We start from the raw sequence: 16,765 nt of genomic DNA, 5'->3' as shown, positions 1-16,765 counted from the left end.
TTTTACCACTTTAGTTATGCCTCTTCTCTAATCTCATTTTTATTATCTTGTTCAATATGGTTTAAAATTTTTCCCGTTAATGACTAAATGCTGCTGAGCATCTTCATGTGCTTGGTAGCCATTTGTGTGTGTGTGTTTGTGTGTGTGTGTTTTTTTTTTTTTTGCCAGTCCTGGGGCTTGAACTCGGCCTTAGCACTCTCCTTGGGCTTTCTCAATGCTAGAGCTCTACCAATTGAGCCATAACACCACTTCCAACTTTTTTATCTATGTGGTACCAAGAAATTGAACCAGGGGTCTTCGTGCATGCTACACAAGCATTCTTACCACTAGACCAAACTCCAGGCCCGAGAATTAGCTTTGTATCATTTGGCTCTTTGTTTTCTCATTGTCACCCATTTTTATTATTTATTGTCTTCTAATATTTGTACAATGGGATTCAGTTTGACAGTTTATGTATATATTGCATCACTTTTGGGGGGCAGTTATAGGGCTTGAACTCAGGGTCTGGGTTCTGTCCTGAGCTCTTTTGGTCAATGCTAGCGCCACTTCCACCCCAGAAGTAGCAAAAAAGAAAAAAAAAAAAAGAACAAAAGGCTGGTGGGTCTAAACTCCTTAGACTTTTAGGTTTAGGTTTTTGTTTTCTTCTAAGAGTTTTATTTCTTATATTTAGATGTTGGTGTCCTTTGAATTAGTCTTTGTATATAGCATGGGCTATGCTTCCTTCATTCTCTTTCACATGGATGTTCAGTTATTCCAACGCCATTTGTTAGTCTATTCTCCACAAAATGGTCATATCAACATTGTTTAAATCCATGAACAGCAATTGTGTGAGTTTATTTCTGGATTGCCAGTTCTGCTCCCAATCGACTGTATGCTGATAATTATGCTAGTACTACAGTTGAATGATAGAGCTTTTTCGATTTTAAAATTAGTTTGTATGTGTATTCCAACTTTGCTCTTTTTCAAGATCTGTGTGTATATGTGGCTTTGTCTGTGTGTATCTGTGTGTACTGGGGCTTGAACTCAGGGCCTGTACACTGTCTCTTAGCTTTTTTGCTCAAGGCTGGCACTCTACCACTTGAGCCACAGTGTTGTTTCCAGCTTTTTGATGGTTAATTGGAAGTAAGTCTCACAGAGTTTCCTGCCTCATCTGGAGTTGAACCACAATCCTCAGTTCTCAGCCTCCTAAGTAGTTAGGATTTATGAGCATGAAGCACCAACATTCAATGAAGATTATTCTAAGTATTCATATCATTTACATTTTCACATGCACTTTAGGATCAGCTTCCCTGTGTCTGTAAAATGGCTCTTGGGATTTTGCTAGAGATTCTAAGTCATAATTCATGAACACATGATACCTATTTTTACATCCTTGAAAAAATTTAGTAACGTTTTGCACCTTTCACCTTTCAACATACAGGTCTTGTCTTTCTAGTTCAATATACTCCTAAGTATTTGCTGTATGATACTAGCTAGTCTGAGTAAACTTGTTCTCTGACTTAACACATTCATTTCATTACCAGTGTATACAATTCTATGCATATGATTTTTCATGTTAATCCACTTTAAGCTTAGTTTTTTTATTTTTTTTTTGCTGGATTTGCTGGCTCTTAATGTATTTTTCTGAGTTCGGGAACTTGTATTTATAGTATCTTATAGTATCCTTGTCATCTAAAGAGATAGTGAGCTCCATAATTTGGGTGCCTTTACTTTCTTTTCTTCCTTTCTTTCATTTTTTTCCTTTTTCTTAGTGTTCAGCCAGAGATGTAATGCAATTTTGAATACAGATGAGGAATGTGGACATCCTTGTCAAGTTCATAACCTTAGGGGAAAATTTTTCAACATTGAATATAACACTCATGGGTGTTTCATAAGTGCCCTTTATGATATCAAGGAAGTTTCCTTTTATTTCTAGTTTTCCTTTGTGTATTTTTAATCATTAAAGAGTTAGAGTTTATATGCTTTCTGTCCTTGTTTTGTTAATGTGTATATTACATTGATTTGTTTTCATATGTTGAACATGTCTTCTATTTTCAGCAGAAGCCCCACTTAGGTTACATAATCTTTTTGATATGTTGGATTTTGTTTGCTGATTTTTTTTTGCTGGTCCTAGAGCATGAAATCAGGGACTAGGCTCCTTCCCTGAGCTTCTCTGTACTCAAGACTAGCTAGCGCTCTACCACTTGAATCATACTAAGCCACCACTTCTGGCTTTTCCTGTTTAGGTGATACTAAGGACTCAAACACATGACTTCATGCATGCTAGACAAGTACTCCACCACTAGGCCACATTCCCAGCCCAGTTTGCTGATATTTTGTTGAGGACTTTGCAACTGTATTTGTGTCTGTAATATTCTTATTGTATCTTTAATCACATGCAGGGTAATATTTTTGTACCTTTACTGGTGTTTGAACTCAGAGTCTTGCTGTAAATTGTTTTGTTTGTTTGTTTGTTTTGTTTTGCTCAAGGCTGGTGTTCTAACCACTTATGCCAAAGCTCCATTTCCATCCTTTCAGTAGTTAATTGAAGAGTCTCACAAACTGTCTTTGCTAAGCTGGCTTCAAACCAGTATTTTCAGATTTCAGCCTCCTGAGTAGCTAGGATTATTGGCTTCTTTTTGTCTCACAGTGCCTTTATCTTTGCTTTCTTTGTTACGTATGGGGGTTAAGGTAAATATCTTTTTTTTGTCTTTACTAGTAACACAATATGCATTTTTACTTCTATAGTTCTTTGAATTTATAATTTTATAATCTTAAACATTTGGTGATAACATACACATATGTGACTACAATCAATATAAAATAGTGTGCTTTAAAGGGACCAGGAGTTTGACCTATCATGCTTGTTTATCATGCACAAAGACCCAGGTTTGATTCTTTGGTACCACATACACAGAAAAAACCAGAGGTGGTGCTGTGGCTCAAGTGATAGAGCACTAGCTTTGAGAAAGTCCAAGGACAGTGCTCAGGCCCTGAGCTCAAGCTCAGGACTGGCAAAAAATAAAATTAAATTAAAAAATAAAGGGGCCAGGGTATTTGGCTTAGTGGTAGAGTGCTTGCCTAGCATTCCCAAAGACCTAGGTTCAATTCCTCAGTACCACATACATAGAAAAAGCCAGAAGTGGTGCTGTGGCTCAAGTAGTAGAGATCTAGCCTTGAGAAAGCCCAAGAACAGTGCTCAGTCCCTGAGTTCAAGCCTAGGGCTAGCACACACACACAAAAAAACTTTTAAAAACAGCCAAATGTGCTATATCATATTCCAGGATCAGGAATTCAATATACCTTGAATGCTATATCATTAAAGACGATACAAGGCTCTCAGAACCAAAGAAAGACATTAATCAATATAAATATTTTCCAGTTACATTGGTGGGCGCCATCAAAATGGTCAGACTACAGTAAAGCATGAATCTCTGCTATAGGTTTCATATGTTACAACATTCTGAGCTTTCTAGTTGGTGGAAGCATGACATCTCCTAAACTCAGTGATGCATCTCAGCAGTTTTACCTAGCCGGGCATGGTGGCTCATGCCTGTAATCCTAGCTACTCAGGAGGCTGAGACCTGAGGATCGTGGTTCAAAGCTAGTTTGGGCACTAACCCCAAAAGAGTCTTATCTCCAATTAACCACTAGAAAGTGAAGTGGCACTGTGGTTCCAGGGCTAGGACCGTAGCCTTGAGCTGAAGAACTCAGGAACAACACCCAGGCCCAAAGTTGAAAACCTACAACCAAGGGGGAAAAAAAAACAAGGAATCTGCAGAATCTATGCTGCAGATGTAACTTCTTTGTAGAAATTTAGCATCTATTCTTTTGTATTGGCTACATAGGTTTATATGAGGAGTTTAGAGTATTCTTTTTTTTCCCTTGAGGATCTTTCTTCATACTGATTTCATATATACTTGCAATATTTTATGAAATAATCTTTTTTTCCCTTCCAACAGTATTTTTTGGGGGTGGGTCATGGGGCTTGAACTCAGCCTGGGCTGAGCTCTTCAGCTCAGAGCTACCGCCCTACCCCTGCGCCTGGGCACTGTCTATGAACTCTTCAGTGCAAGGTTACTGCCCTACCCTTGAGCCAAGCCCCATTTCCCCTTTTCTAGAGGTTAATTGGAGATAAGAATCTCAGGTCCTTTTGTGCCCAGGCTGGCTTTGAACCTTGATCCTGGAGCTTGAACTCAGGGCCTGACCACTGTCCTTGGGCTTTCCTCAAGTCTAGTGCTCTACCACTTGAGCCACAACACCACTTTCTGCTTTTTTTCTATGTACATGGTACTGAGGAATTGAACCCGGGTCTTCCTGCATGCTAGGCAAGCACTCTACCACTAGGACAAACTCTAGGCCTAGTATTCTTATTTACCAAAAATTACCAAAGTGAAGTTGAAAAGCGTTTGGACAAGTTTCTATATTTCCCAAGAGTACCTAATTTATGTGTTTTACATTAGCACAGTTAAGTAAAAGCTCATTTAAAATCTAGTTGCAGCAGGGCCAGGAGTTTGGCGTAGTGGTAGAGTGCTTACCTAGCATGCATGAAGACCCTGGCACAATTCCTTGGTATCACATACACAGGGAAAAAAAAACAGAAGTGGTACTGTGGCTCAAATGTTAGAGGAATAACTTTGAGAAAGCCCAAGGACGGTGCTCAGGCCCTGAGCACAAGCCCAGGACTGGCAAAATAAAAAAAAAAATTCAGTTGCAGCAATACCACTTGAGATAGGAAAAAATAGAATGCAATCATGACATACATAGAGAACAAAGATCTAACAGCTTTTACATAAAAATGTTAGCCATGTGCAGGAATGACCACACAAGAATTGCTAGTTTATAATATAGAGTTCAGCATGGTCTAAATTGTGTTCTGAGCAAACAGAAATTTATATGAATTTTCCAGCTGATATTTATGAGAAAGATGGAAGCTTCTTTTCTTGCCCAATTCCTCCTCCTCTTCCTCCTCCTCCTCCCCCCCCTCCTCCTTCCCCTCCTCTTCATGCTTGTTTTACAAAGGAGTTTCCAGTCAAGAAAGCAGATTATGGATCAAGATCACCCCTTTCATCATTCTTCATCCTTCCTACCCCATACCCAGTTTCTAAATATTATTTCCCCCTTATAATGAGCATTATCTTCTTCAATGTATTTGAGGCCATGTTTGTCAGTTTCTTTAAAATTTAAGTCGTTGTTATAAAAGTGATACACAGTGGGGTTACAGTTACATAAGTCAGGTAAGGAGTACATTTTTTTTGTTTTTTTGTGAAAAGATATTTTTTAGTTTCTTTTTTCATATATTTTGTATTGTAATTAATAGAAGGGTTACATGATATTTGCCAGATAGAAGGTGCATTAATTCCCATACATTGATACCCTTTCACATGTCTTGGTCCCCATTTCCCTCCCCCACCCCCACCCCTCATCTGGTTTTCCCCTTCCCTATCCAATTTGAAATAACCAAATACAAATATATCAGATATATCAGGTAACAAACTGAGATACTGTAACAATATGAGATAACCAAGGGACAGCAAAACAGATGAGAGATAACATAGTACCTTAAGGACAACAATCATTCATTATATGGCTTATGTTTCTATATCCTAGAGTTCCTTTCATTTAGCGTCATACTATATGGCCTTATGTATCAAGGTTTTGCTCTATTGCAAATCTCTGCTAGGAGAGCCCAAGGTTTCTACTAATTATGACAAATGAGGGAAACCATTGAGCCTAAGTTCCTTTGAGTCTGGCTTACTTCACTTAATATGATATTTCTAGGTCTTTCCATTTTCTAAAAAATGGGGTGATGTCATTTTTTCTGACAGCAGCATAGAATTCCATTGTGTACAAATACCACATCTTATTGATCCATTCATCAACTGAGGGACATCTAGGTTGGTTCCATATCTTTGCTATGGTAAATAGTGCTGCAATGAACATTGTTGTGCTGGTGGATTTAGTATGTCCTTGTTTCTGGATGATTGGGTAAATGCCAAGTAGTGGAATCGCTGGGTCATAAGGGAGCTCTATGTTTAGTCTTTTGAGGCACTGCCATACTGCTTTCCATAGTGGTTGAATGAGTTTGCACTCCCAGCAACAGTGTAGTAGTGATCCCTCCTGGCCACATCCCCTCCAGCATCTGTTGTTATTAGTTATCTTGATCCTGGCCATTCTAACTGGAGTGAGGTGGAATCTTAGAGTTGTTTTGATTTCTTTACATTTCTTTAAAAAAAATTATCAGTCATGGGGCTTGAACTGGGCCTGGGTGTAGTCTGAGCTCTTCAGCTACCATTTGAGCCACAGTGCCACTTCAGGTTTTCTGGTGGTTAATTGGAGATCAGAGTCTCATGGAACATTTGTGGCTTGGCTGGCTTTGAACCATAATCCTCTGATTTCAGCCTCCTGAGTAGCTAGGATATAGGCATGAGTCACCAGCACCAGGTAAGAGTACATTTCTTTTTGGACAAATGCTACCCCTTCTCTTGTTCTCTTCTAGTTTTTCCTTCCCATCCCCACCCACAGGTTCATTTTCAAAATTGTGTGTAGTGAGTACAAAATTGTTTCTAGTGTCTACTCCATTTGTTCACCCTTTGTCCTTCTATTTCAGTGCTACCCCCACCCTCCTAAAGACAGATAAATCAGGAAACAAGAGAAAAAAACAACAAAACAAAACCATCAACAAGCCAATGTGGCTCACGCCTGTAATCCTAGCTACTCAGGAGGCTGAGATCTGGGGATCAAGGTTCAAAACCAGCCTGGCACAAAAGGACCTGAGACTCTTATCTCCAGTTAACCTCTAGAAAATGGGAAGTGGCCCTTGACTCAAGGGTAGAGTGGTATCCTTGAACTGAAGAGCTTAGGGACAGTGCCCAGGCCCAGAGTTAAAGTCCCAGGACCCATAAAAAAAGTAACAAAGGAAAAAAACACAATCTTATCTTCATTTTCTGGATTTCATTTTAATAAATATTACTTTATATGGTCAGCTGTACATAGGCATTGTGCCATTGTGTTTCTCCCCTTTGAGTATCGTTTGGTCTCATTGTGTGTGAATGCCTAGAGTCCTATACAATTTGTCATGTCCCAGTATATTTTAGATCTAGTTTCCGCATATGAGAAAAAAACATGTGCCATTTGTCTCTCTGAGCTTGATTTACCTCACTTAGCAAGATTTGTTTAAGGTTTCATCCATTTCCCTGAAAATGACAAAACATCTTTCTAATGGCTGTGTAAAAATTCCATCGTATTTAGTCAATACATATTTTGTTTGGGGGCTGGAACTCAGGTCCTGCCCTTGGGCTTTCTCAAGGCAAACAGTCTACCACTTGAGCCACAGCACCACTTCTGTCTTTCTGTGTATGTGGTACTGAGGAATCAAACCCAGGACTTCATGCATGCTAAGCAGGCACTCTACCACTAGACCACACTCCCGACCCTAGGCAACACATTTTTTAATTCATTCATTTAATTTTAATTCATATATTGAGGGAAATAAGACTCATCTCTCCCACAAACTACTCAGAAAAAGCTGAAAGTGGCACTTGGCTCAAGTGGTAGAGCCCTAGCCTTGAGTATAATTGCTCAGGAACAGTGCCCAGGCCCTAAGTTCAAGCCCTAGGACAGGCAAAAAAAAAAAAGTCACAGTTATGCTTCTCAGGCACCCAGTGGTTCACACCTCTAATCCTAGCGACTCAGGAGGCTGAGCTCTGAGGACGGTGGTTTAAGGCAGGAATATCCATGAGACTCATTTATTTATTTATTTGCCAGTCCTGAGGCTTGAACTCAGGGTCTGGGCACTGTCTCTGGGCTTCTTTTGCTCAAGGCTACCACTCTGTCACTTGAGCCACAGAACCACTTCTGGCTTTTTCTGTGTATGTGGTACCAAGTTATCTAACCCAGGACTTCATGCACGCTAGGTAAGCACTCTACCACTAGGCCACACTCCCGGCCATAAAACTAACTTTCTTTCTTTCTTTCTTTCTTTCTTTCTTTCTTTCTTTCTTTCTTTCTTTCTTTTTTTCTTTCTTTCTTTCTTTCTTTCTTTCTTTCTTTCTTTCTTTCTTTCTTTCTTTCTTTCTTTCTTTCTTTCTTATCTATCATGGGGCTTGAACTGTGGGCCTGGATGCTTGTCCCTGAGCTTTTCATCTCAAGACTAGCACTCTACCATGTTGAGCACTAGTTGCTCCATGAGACTCATCTCCAATTAACCACCTGAAAACTGGAAGTGCCCTGGTGCTCAACGTGGTAGAGCACTAGCCTTGCGCAAAATAGCTAAGGGGCAACACCCAGTCACTCTTTCAGCTCAAGGCTAGTGCTCTACCCCTTGAGCAACAGCCCCACTTCCCATTTTCTAATGACTAATTGGAGATAAGAGTCTCAGGTCCTTTTGTCCCCAGGCTGGCTTTGAACCTTGATCCTCAGATCTCAGCCTCCTGAGTAGCTAGGATTACAGGCGTGAGCCACCGGGCCTGTCATTATTATAAACATGATATACAGAGGTGTTACTATTTTATAGGTCAGGTAGAGAGCATTTATTTTTGGAGAATGTCACCCCTTCCCTCACTTTCTCAGTTTTCCACTCCCATTCTACCCACAAGTTGTATAGTTCATTGTCAGTAAAGTGTCTAGTGAGTGTCATTGCTCCATTTGTTCACCCTTTGTCCCATCATTTCTGTGCCCTCTTTACCCTCCTAAGACAGGTACATAAATAAAATGAAAAGGGGGGGGAACCCCTTGTTTCCATTTCCTAGAGTTCATAGCCACACAGATTTTTATGGCCATATTAGGTTTGAACATGGATTCTCAGATCTGGTACCCTCATCTCAGACTCACTTTTGTTGATTATGAAACAAAAGTTCTCTCTATATATTGATATACTCCTATATTTGGCCTCCCTCTATTTTCTCATTTGTCATCCATGCTTTAATATCCTAAACATTATTGGGTCCCCACAGAGAGAGTTCTTGAAAGAATTTGCTGGTTCTGTGACTTTTTTGGGGGGGCGAGGGTGGTGAGGATGACTCCAAATTGCTACTTCTCAGGCAAGCCTGCCCTCTGCTGTTACCTCTTGTAATTTCAAGAGCCCAAGTTTCTGTGGTTTGTGGTCATGAGCCATATTCTTTCTTTTTCTTCTTTTTTGCCAGTCCTGGTCTTGAGCTCAGGGCCTGAGCACTGTCCTTGAGCTTTCTCAAGGCTAGAGCTCTACCACTGAGCCTGAGCACCACTTCTGGATTTTTTCTGTGTGTGTGGTATCAAGGAATCAAACTTGGGTCTTCATGCATGCTAGGGAAGCACTCTACCACTAGGCCAAACTCCAAGCCCCGTATTCCATTTCTTTTATTCTCTCTTTGTTTTTCTCTCTTTCTTTCTTTCTTTTGGTCGGTTGTGAGGATTGAACTCTGTCCCCGAGCTCTTCAGCTCAAGGCTACCACCCTACCTCTTGAACCACAACACTACTTTTGGTTTTCTAGTGGTTAATCAAAGATAAGGGTCTCACAGGTTTAGTGCCGGGGCTGGCTTTGAACAGTGATCCTCAGATCTCAGCCTCTTGAGTAGGATTACAGGCATGAGCCATGGCGCCTGGCGCCATATTTCATTCCTAAAGCTTATAAGTAGAAACCCTCAGTCCCAGAAATATTATTGGCTTGAAAGTATACTCTAGCAATTAAAAAAAATTTCCTAGGCTTGAAGCATGGCCTAGTGGTAGAGTGCTTGCCTAGCAATGCACAAATACCCATGTTCGATTCCTCGGTACCACATACACAGAAAAAAGCCAGAAGTGGTTCTGTGGCTCAAGTGGTAGAGCTCTAGTCTTGAGAAAGTCCAAGGACAGTGCTCAGGCCCTGAGTTCAAGGCCCAGGACTGGCAAAAATGAAATTTTCTTGTCCGTGAACTTTCAAAGTTGTCATACAGGCACTTATCTACATATAACTCTAATTATTGTATCTGCATAAAAATAATGACATTAATGATGATGATGATGCCAGGACAGGGCTTGAAGTTAAACCATTGAAGCTATGCAGCTTGCTTGCTTGCTTGGTGCTGTTATCACTTGAGCAATGCCTCCAGCCCAAGTTTTGCCTAGTTATTTTTGAAGTGGAAATTTGAAGAATTTTCTGCCTGGGTTGGCCTGGAACTGTGTTTCTCCAGGCCTCAGCCTCCTAAAAAGCTACAATTACAGGTATAAGCACTGTCCCCTAGCCAGTTTTTGTTTTAAATAGAATCATGTGCTATAATTTTCAAGCTTACATTTTATGGTTCAGAAAATTGGAACTGAACTGTGTGTAGTATCCCATACCTATACTTTCAACAGTGATAGGGTAAGATAGGGTCTTAATTTGGAGGCTAGCTTGGGTTACAGAGCAAGTTCAAGGTCAGGTGAGCTGTATAGCTCTGTTTCAATCAAAACAACAACAACAAAAACAGGCCAGGAGTGTGGCCTAGTGGTAGAGTGCTTGTCCAGTATGTGCAGGGTCCTGGATTTTATCAGCAATCTCATGAAACAAGTTGAAATTGTTGTCTGGCACTAATGGCCATGCCTATAATCTTAGCTACTCAGGAGGCTAAATTCTGGTGATCATAGATTAAAGGTAGCCTATGCAGCAAAGTCTATGAATCTTTATCTCTAATTAACCAGGAAAAAGCTGGAAGTGGAGGTGTGGCTGAGGTTGGTAGAGTGACAGCCTTGAGCAAAAATAGGTAGGGCTGTTCCCAGGCCATGAGTTCAATTTCTAGTACAGGCAAACCCTGCACTCAGCTTTTATGGAGTTATAAATGACAATATGGAATATATACACTGGGAATTTTGACATGTGTCCAATCAGAAGTCTGTGGTGATGTCTCTTCCTGTGAATCATCACGAGGCTTCTACAGCCACAGCACCACTCCTAGGCCATGGTGCCAAGCTTGGGAAAGGCACTGGGCATGGGAACAAGTTTAAACTTGAATAAAGGAAGCCAGATGAGTAGGTAGGTAGAGAAAGACTTCAAAAGAACCTCTTGCCAGTAAAGACAGGAGCACCAACTTTAGACCTAAGGGACAGCACTTTATTGTCTCTCTTTTTTTTTTTTGAAAAGGCCATAATTAAGTGGTAAGGATTGTATGCTCCTCTTGGCGCCAAAGCTAAGAATAGGGCAGCATCATGTTGCAAAAACAAACTGTATTTGTAGCGTTGGCCTCCAGGGGGAGTAATGTCCTGGAGGAATGCCTAGAAAGCTGCCAAGCCACCCTGGTCACTAGCTTAGAGTGTAATGGTCGCCTAGCTGCACAAGGTCGCCTTGACCGCTGTGGCAATCAGCTTGGCCTCTTACAGCAACAGCGGGCCGCGCAACAGTACCAACTGAGGGGACAATAAAGGCCGAGTCGCCCCATATAGAAGTTCCGGTTCCCTGAAACCTGACCCACCTGCCCAAAGGCGTGCCAGACAAGGACGAGGGGTGGGGGAGTGACCCTCTTCCACTACCCTGGTAGGAGTTCCACTCAATGGACAATGAGGCCGCCCACAGAGCTCTGGCTGTTAACAATGCGGGGAGGGGTAGAAGGAGAGCTTAATCAGGTCTCCGGTTAAGTTTCGTTTTTTCATTAAGATCTTCACGTGATTGCTCAGCAATTTCTCCCTAAGACCTCCTTTAATTTTTTGGTTTGTCATCACCGCCTTCACCTTTTCTTGTACAGTCCAACTTACCAGTTTTTAACACGGAAAGGGGAATTTCGACATTTCATAAAAAGAACAAATGATCTATAACTTAAAAAAAATCAAGACTTAGTAGCGCTGTGGCTCATAGGGTAGTAGTATTGAGCTGAAGAGCTCAGAGACAACGCTCAGGCCAGAGTTCAAGTCCTGCGACTGACAAAAAAAAAGACAATTTCAAAAGGTCACCTTACCCAAGTCACCCTAATTTATTTCAAGTCTATAAAACAATAAGATAGGAAATTATCTAATTCCCCAGTTTCTTTCCTCCCCCCTCTCTTTCTTTCTTTCTTTCTTTGTCCTGGGGCTTGAACTCAGGGCCTGGGCACTATTCCTGAGCATCTTATGCCCAAGGCTAGCACTCTATCTCTTAAGCCACAATACCACTTCTGTTTTTTTCTGTTTATGTGGTCTTGAGGAATGCTATGCAAGAATTTTACCACTAAGCCACATTTCCAGCCTCCTGACACACATTTTTCTTTCTTTTCTTTCTTTCTTTCTTTCTTTCTTTCTTTCTTTCTTTCTTTCTTTCTTTCTTTCTTTCTTCCTTCCTTCCTTCCTTCCTTCCTTCCTTCCTTCCTAACTTCTTTCTTTCTTTCTTTCTTTCTTTCTTTCTTTCTTTCTTTCTTTCTTTCTCTTTCTTTCTTTCCTTTTGTCAGTCAAGGGGCTTGACCTCTGGGCCTGGGCGTTGTCCCTGAGCTCTTCAGCTTTTGGCTATGTCCCCACCCCAGAGCCACAGCCCCATTTCCTGTTTTCTTGTGGTTAATTGGAGATAAGAGGCTCTGGTCTTTAGTACTAGGGCTGGTTTTGAAACTTGATCCTCAGATCTCAGCCTCCTGGGTAGCTAGGATTACAGGCGTGAGCTACCATGCTCGTGAGCCACCTCTCTCGCCTGTCACACTTGTTCTTTAAAGAATTATTTAAGATTCTTGAAAGAAAGGAGCCAGAGGCTCATGACGCTAATCTGAGCTACTCAGGAGGCTGAGGTCTGAGAATTGAATTCAAAGGCAGCCCAGGGATTTTTTTGTGTATGTGAGACTCTTACATCCCACTAGCTACTTAAAACAAAAACAAAAACCAAAAAATAGCTGACACCAGTGCTGTGGCTCATGCCTGAAATCTGAGCTACTCAGGAGGCTGAGATTTGAGGATCTCGATTCAAAGCCAACCTGGACACTAAAGTCTGTGAGACTCGTATTTCCAGTTGACCAATAGAAAATGAAATAGCTGTAGCTCAAGGGGTAGAGTGGTAGCCATGAGCTGAAGAACTCAGGGACAGCGCCCAGGCCCAGAGTCCAAGCCCCATGACTGACAAAAAATAAAAAAAGAAAGCTCAGGAACAGCAATTAGGCCCTAAGTTCAAGCCTCAAAACACACACACACACACACACACACACACACACACACACACACACACACACACATACGTGGTATTCTATGTTCAAAGAGAAGTGCTATTTAAAAATGCACAGGAACAGGAAGTTTGAAAGTGTGTCATAGGGGAAAAAGAGTCTTTAGTAAATAGGGTAGTCATTAAGAAAGTGAAAATTCAGCAAAGACTTGGAGAAAGTGAGTTAATCTTTCTAGCTCTCTGAGGGAAGATGTTCTAGGCAGACAAACAACCAGCACCTAACGCTCAGGAAATAGGAAGGAACCTGAAGGACAAAAAGGGAAGCTCATGTGACAAAGAGATACCAAGCCAACTGCTGAAATGAACAAACAGCTAGAAGCCAGGAGAGGCCAGTGTCTGCCTGTAATCCCAGCATTAGGGAGGCTGAGGCTGGAGTATCATAACTTCATGATTACAGTAGGCTACAAAAGGAAAGGCTGAGGCCCAGAGTTCAAGCCCCACCATCTACAAAAAAAAAAGGGGGAAAGCCCGTCTATAAATAAATAAAGGCTAGATATGTGATTCTAAAGCAAGATGTTAGCAAGTGAGGAAAAACCTCCACCAAGCCTTCAAATGGAATTGGAAAGAAACCTGAGCTACAGAAGTGACTGGGGGGCCGGGAGTTTGGCCTAGTGGTTAAAGTGCTTGCCTAGCATGCATGAAGACCCGAGTTCGATTCCTCGGTACCACATACATAGATAAAAGCCAGAAGTGGTGCTGAGGCTCAAGTGGTAGAGCTCTAGCCTTGAGAAAGTCCAAGGACAGTGCTCAGGCCCTGAGCTCAAGCCCAGGACTGGCAAAAAAAAAAAGAAGTGACTGGACTGTGCTGAGAGGCTGTGAAATGCAGGCAGAGCCCCACAAACCCACACCAAAAAAACTCCCTACTCTGACCTGTGCTTCCTTTGTCTCATGACTTTTTCAGACTTACTCTCTCTTCCTTCATGGGGACCAACATGATTGCATTAGTCACACTGGGAAATCTAGTGTGATTTCTCTATTTTAAAGTCAGGGGGCTGGTAGTTTGGCCTAGCAGCAGAGTGCTCGCCTAGCATGCACAAAGCCTGGGTTCGATTCTTTGGCACCACATACATAGAGAAAAAGCTGGAAGTGATGTTGTGGCTCAAGTGGTAGAGCTGTAGCCTTGAGAAAAACCCATGGACAGTGCTCAGGTCCTGAGTTCAAGTCAGGACTGGGGAAAAAAAGTCAGATGATTAGCTGGGTGTCCGTGGCTCACGCCAGTAATCCTAGCTACTCAGGAGGCGAGATCTGAGGATCACGGTTCAAAGACAGCCCAGGCAACAAATTCAGTGAGACTGTTATCTCCAATTAACCCCCAGAAAACTAGAAGTGATGCTGTGGCTCAAAGTGACACAGTGTGAGCCTTGAGCTGAAGAGCTCAGGGAAAACGCCCAGACCCAGAGTTCACCCCCGAATCCAAGTCCCATGACCACCACCACCAACAACAACAATGGCAGATGTTGATGTTAGCTTTATTTGGCACCTTAAATCCCCCTTGTTGCAGAGATTGGTATATGGACACTTAGGGTAGGGATATTCATTTGCTTGTTAGAGCAACTAACCCCTGAATAGGGGTACCGGGTCTGTTTTGGTTTGTGTGTTTGCTTGCTTGTTTTGCCAGTCCTAGGGCTTGAACTCAGGGCCTGGACACTTTATCATGGCTAGCTGTCTACCACAGCACAGCACCACTTAGCGCTTTTTCTGTGTACGTGGTAGCAAGGAATTGAACACAGGGCTTCGTGCATGCTAGGCAAGCCCTTTACCATTGGGCCACACTCCCAGCTTCGGGGTCTGTTTTTGTTCCTGCATATTTTTGTATGTTGATTTGTTCTGTAATGCTGTGCTTCAGACATGCTAGACCATGCCTCTGTGCTCCAACCTCCAGTCCTTCACGAATCCTTTCGCCATTAACAAAATGCAAATGTCTTCTGAAATATCCATCAAAGAAATTTTGATGACAGAGGGTACTTACCCTCCTACATTCTCTCTCTCTCTCTCTCTCTCTCTCTCTCTCTCTCTCTCTCTCTCTCTCTCTCTCTCTCTCTCTCTCTCTCTCTCTCTCTCTCTCTCTCTCTCTCTCTCTCTCTCTCTCTGTTTTCTTGTCCAGGGCCTTGAACTCAGGACTTGGGCAGTACCACTTGAGCCACAGCACCGCTTTTTCTGTGTATGTGGTACCAAGGAATCAAACGCAGGGCTTCCTGCATGCAAGCACGCTACCACTAGGCCACACTCCTGACCTGGAGTTTTTTTTTTTTAAGTGAGATTTTTTTTTCTTTGATGGATATTTCAGGACTCGTGAAGGACTGGGGGTAGAGTGCTTGCCTAGCATGTACAAAGCCTGGTGTTCAATTCCTTGGTACCACATACACAGAAAAAGCGCAAAGTGGTGCTCTGGTAGATGGCTAGCCTTGATAAAGCTCAAGGACAGTATCCAGGCCTGAGTTCAAGCCTAGGACTGGCAAAACAAACAAGCAAACACACAAACCAAAACAGACCTGGTACCCCTATTCAGGGGTTAGTTGCTCTAACAAGCAAATGAATATCCCTTCCCTAAGTGTCCATATACCCTTTCTCATGTCTTAGTCCCCATTTCCCTCCCCCCACCCCACCCCTCATCTTGGAGTTCATTTTTAAGGGTTCACTTTAGCAATTTTCCCTTCTACAGACAGAACTCTGGCTTTTGTGATATCAAACCACTGAACTTCTCTGTCTCCAGATGTCCAAGAAGACATTTTTTTGGTTGGTTGTGGGACTTGAACTTTGGGCCTGGGCGTTGTCCCTGAGCTCTTCAGTTCAAGGTTACTGCCCTACCAGCAGAGCCAAGGTGCCAGTTCTGGTTTTCTAGTGGTTAATTGGAGATAAGAGTCTTACAGTCTTTAATGCCCTGAGCTGGCTTTGAACCATGATCCTCAGATCTCAGCCTCCTGAGTAGCTAGGATTACAGGCGTGAGCTACCGCTCCTGGCCAAGAAGACATTTTGTTACCTCTGGGCTATATTTATTCTATAGATATTTGAGGATGGTTGTACTAAGACTTCTCTATTCTCCAGTGTGACTGTGCCCCTCTGGAAAGAGTGTGACCCTCTAGAACTTTGTTCATCTGTTTCTGCATCAGTAAATAACCCAGGATGGAATACATGATGCTGGTGGAATCCACTGTATTATCACCTCACTTAATTGGAAACTTCCATCTAAGTGGCTGGGCTTGTACTTTGCACTTTGTTTTAGAGTCACTGTTGACTTACACTGAGCTTGTCAGACATCAGATCTGCAGCACTTCTTCACATGCTCTTCGCTAAGTATGGAAGTATGGTCTCTTGTGATGTTGATTTGTAAAGCAGATTTAAATAAAAATTAAAACCAGAGTTTTGGTTGGTAGTTTGACCTAGTGGTAAAAAGCTTGCCTAGCATGCACGAAGACTGGGTTCGATTCCTCGGTACCACACACATAGAAAAAGCTGGAAGTGGTGCAGAGGCTCAAGCGGTAGTGTATTAGCCTTGAGAAAACCCAAGGCCAGTGCTCAGGCCCTGAGCTCAAGCCCAGGACTGGCAAAAAACAAACAAACAAATAAAAAAACCCAGCAATCACCTCCCAACCCAAGAGTTAGGTTTACTGCTGTTTACTTTAATATTGCTAGCTTAAATCTACTACTCAATTCTGTTCCAGATAATTAGAAATGCTGACAGATT

This window comes from Megascapheus bottae, chromosome X (assembly GCF_031878675.1).
Source record: "Megascapheus bottae isolate mThoBot1 chromosome X, mThoBot2.hap1, whole genome shotgun sequence".
Lineage (NCBI taxonomy): Eukaryota > Metazoa > Chordata > Mammalia > Rodentia > Geomyidae > Megascapheus > Megascapheus bottae.
Note: the sequence above shows the minus strand (reverse complement) of the source record.